Source organism: Octodon degus, unplaced genomic scaffold, assembly GCF_000260255.1.
Source record: "Octodon degus isolate 3935 unplaced genomic scaffold, OctDeg1.0 scaffold00231, whole genome shotgun sequence".
Lineage (NCBI taxonomy): Eukaryota > Metazoa > Chordata > Mammalia > Rodentia > Octodontidae > Octodon > Octodon degus.
Window position 1 is genome coordinate 1262998 of NW_004524807.1, and position 4606 is coordinate 1267603.

Sequence of the window (4606 nt, forward strand, 5' to 3'; positions counted from 1 at the left end):
CTAGTGGTTAATTGCTGTACAAGATGCAGACTTGATATCCTATTTACAAACACCAGTAGAACAAATCCCTCTATTCATTAAGAGAATGTAACTATATATCTATCCTAACCATTTTGAATACACAGATACAAAATGAACATTCATCTGTATCCCCCCCTTTTTTTTTTCCCTACCAACTTGTTTTGAAACTGTCTCATTGCTATTTTTTCTCAATAAAATTAATTTTAAAAAAAATGAACCATTTGTGTAGGATTCTCCCAGTTGAAGAAAGGAATGATTCTTTGTCATTTTCTCCTTGCCAAGACACTATACTCAACACTTCCAACTTATGTGGCCCACATTTCTGCCCATAGTCTGCTGGCTGCTAAACAGCATGGCTTAGAAGTACATGGTGGAAGAGAGCTGAACAAAGTGTGGCAACCAGGGAGCAACCAGGAAGCAAAATGTGAAGGGAGGTGCAAGAAAGACATAAATCTTATCACTTTCAGATTCTGTAAACTGACTCTTCTAGCTGGATGTCCTCTCCTACCCTCAAGTGAGGCATAAGTGCATCAGGAGACTCTTGCCCTCATGGTTTAGTCACCTCTAGAAAGTGACACATATGAGTGCATGAGGCTTTGAGGAGATAACTAAGCATAAACCATAACATTCTTCCCTTGACCTCCCCAAAGAATCCTGTGTATCCTTTTGTGCAAGATGCAATTAGTTCTTATGTAAGGATTGTGAAAACTCTAACAGTTTCAACAGTGCTGAAAATCATAAGTTCAAAGTCTCCTTTGGGATTAAGGCAAACCATTAGCTCTGAGACCTTATAAAAACTCAAAAAGTTAAACACTGCCTACATACTGTGGCACAGGGCAAACATTTTTGTTCCAAAAGGGTAGTTGGAGGGGAGAGTGGGTGGAAAGAAATGAGGCCCAAGAAGACCAAGACTCAGCAGAGCAAACTTCAGGTCCTGTTGCTCCAAGTGCCCCACCTCCAGCAGACTGTGGTGAGACATGAGCTTCAACCTGCTTGAGAAGCCCCAGCCCACAGCACTGCCAGTGGCTGTCATTCTCATGGCCTTTCTCTTGGGCTGGCGTTGCTCACTCCTTATTGTTCTCATCCCACAGCCCATGCTCCTGGATTTTCCAACTTCTTGGGGTCTCCATTGTACTTTTGGCTTCACACACTGCCTTTTCCAGGTTAGACTGCCTGGCCTCCAATTCTGAAATGTGGATGGAAGCCTCCCTAACCCCACAATTCTTGCCTTCTGCATGTGAATGAAACCAGGACCAAAAGCAGTTTGCTTCCAGTTGGAGCCATATCCAGTCCTTCTTGTGTTTTTCTGTCTATTATATTAATGTGCCTGGATGGTGAAGAGACGTAAAATGAATTTAAGGGATTCTTTTGCCTAGGCTGCCCTGCTCCAGCATAGTGCCCTGCAGCTCTTGTCTCAGACCAGAGTATGTTAGCCTTGCACATTTGAAACTTCAAATGAAGAGGTCTTGTTTTCTGGATTGTTCTTCAGTGATTTTTCCTGCTGTAAAGCACTAGGCTTCTTTATAATGCAAACAACCTCTCCTATGCACCAGATTTGAAGGCCCCAACTTAACATGAGCTTCCTTTTGTACTAAATACAGAACTTTTTAAATGATTCAGTGGTGTCATTGCTTTTGATTCTCCTACTAGAGCTAGTTCAAAGACCTCAATGGTACTCATGCCACAACTTCAACATTAGACTGCCTTGAAATTTCCTCTGTCAAATTAATTAGTCTGCTTCTATTAATCTCAAGCTGCCACCAAGTTTGGGATATGAGCAAAATGTAAACAAGTTTTCTGTTAGTTTGTGTCACTTATTACCAGGTATCCAAATGCCGATGGAGACTTTGTTCTTAAACAAAACCTCATGAGCCTGGTCTTTACTCTCTGCTTACTTATTCATTTTTATTCAAAGTTTTTGTTTTTGAAGCTCTGACTTCCTATCAAGCTTGGTTTCCAGAATTCTAGGGCTGCTTCTTCAGCCAGCATTTCAAAGGCTTTCCCAACTCTTCCCGCAACCTAGTTCCAAAGACCCCAGAGCCATGTGGTCAAAGAGCATCACAACAACAGCCGTACTTTTGTGGTTCCAAAAATCTGTTTCAGACTTTTCTCATCTCTGGGAGACAAAATCCAACTTAAAGGACAGAAGTTGGCCACACCTTGGGACCACTCCAGATCCACCCAATCTCAGGCCCTGCAACTGTGTGGATGAGCTTCTGCTCTCTCCTGCACCTGCCAGACCAAGACCAGGTCTGCTGCATGAAAGAGACTTTTCCCCATGTTCTGCAGACCTTCCCCGCCCCTCCAGAGCCAGCACAGCCCACCCAGTGAGTGAAAACTGCCACCGTGGTCTTGGCAGCCGTCCAGACCCACCAAAGCCCAGCGCCAGTGAGTGTGCAGGAAAGCTTCTGTGCTCTCCTGCTCCCTCATACCCATCCAGACCCAGCCCAGGTCTGTCATACAGGCCTAGGGTGAAACTCTTCAGCTACAGTCCCTGCAGTGAGACTGGGATCAAAACCACGCAGTTAATACAGGAGCAGAACATCTTCTCAGAGGAGCAGAGCAGGCCAACTTCCAAGGGCAGCAGCAGGAAGGAACTGAGCACGGTAGCCAGACCTAAGCCAGGCACAACTGCATGAACTAGAACTTGGTATATCCGTACCTGAATTTTAGTACGTGTTAAGGTTACAACTGCTCCAAAGGTTTACACCAAAGGCCAGTGAACAGTGCTTTACAAACTGACAAAGAGAAGGAGCAAAATGCAATATCAGGTCCTGAGCTCACCCAAAGCAAGTGTAGAGGACTCTAGCACAGCTGAAATGTCTCAATTAATAGTGTCTGAAGTAATGAAACAATAGCAGAAAGGTATAAAGGAACTCAGATCAGAATTAATCTCTGAAATAAAAAAGAAATCTATTAATTAATAGGATCTGAAGTAAAGAAATAATAGCAGAAAGGTATAGAGGAATTAAGAGCATAATTAATCTCTGAAATGAAAAAAGAAATCTATGAATTAAGAGCATCTGAAATAAAGAATCAAATGCAGAAACATGTACAGGAAATCAGATCTGAAATAAACTCTACAGTAAAAGAATTAATAACTGCTTCTCAAGAAGAAAATAATAAAAAATAGAGATTAGAAAAGTGATGGACTTGAATAAGCAATACAAGAAAAAAATAGATCTCATGAAGCAGAGTCAAAGAGACATAGAGAAACTTAAAATTTCAATCACAAGCTTGCAAAACCATTTGAATGAAAGGGAAGACAGAGTTTCAGATCTTGAAGATGCTGGTGCAGCTAGTCAAAAGGTAAGAAAAGACCACTTAAAAACAGCTAGGATGTGGGAAAAAAGTAATTCACCATCTGCAAGATGATGCAAAGATGAACAAGTTGAGACTAATAGGCATCCATGAGAAAGAAGGAGTCAATACAAATGATATAAAAATAATATGGGCATAAGTAATAGCAGAAAACTACCCAGATATGAGGAAACAATATGAGATTCAGGTAACCAAAGCATACAGAACTCCAAATAACTTCAAACCAATCCAAAATACACTGAGACCTATGATAGTCAAGATCGCAGAAATCCAACACAAGAACAATATACAGAAAGCAGCCAGAGAAAAGAAATAGATCACATTTAAAGGAAAACCCATCAGAATTATGGGCAACTTCTCTTCATAACCAATGAAGGCAAGAAGAGCATGGAACAGAGTACTTCAACTCTATGAAAACAAATTCCAGCCCAGACTACTATACCCTACAAAGCTCTCTTTCAAGTTTGATGGAAAAGTGAAATACTTCCATGACAAAGAACAACTAAAGAATTTCATGATGACAAAGCCAACCCTACACAGATTATTAAAAGATGTTCTAGAGAGGGACCAAAATAATCATAACTCCATGAACAAGAACAGAAGTCACTCACTAAATAGGCCAAACAATTAAACACAGGACAAAAAGGAGAAACAACAGCAGGTAAATAACATGTCAATTGCAAGTCAATACATCTCAGTTATAACCTTCAATGTAAATTGACTCAATTCACCAATTAAGAGAAATAGACAAGCACAGTAGATTAGGAAACAAAATCCAACAATATGCCACATACAAGAAATGCACTTAACTCATAAAGAAACTCATAGGCTGAAAGTCAAAGGATGGAAAAAAAAATTATACACCCCAGAACCTCAGAAAAAAGCAAGGATAGCAATCTTGTTCTCAGACAGTCTCAACTTTAAATCAGGAATGAGCAGACAAAATAAAGAAGGCCACTATAGATTAGGAGAAAAATACAAGAGGAGGATGTAACACTAATAAATGCATACACACCAAACACGGGAGCACCCAACTATATAAGACAAATCTTAATGTACATGAAAAAAATCTATTATCCAATGCTACAATCTTAACAGGAGAACTTAACACCCCCTTATCCCAAAAAGATAGGTCAACCAGACAAAAAATTAGCAAATAAGTAGTAGAACTGAAACAGAGCTTAGCAGAAATGAATTTTGTTCGGTGCCATATCAATAAGAGTCTATCACTTGTGGGTCAGCTCTCAGTATTTATTGTGTACAG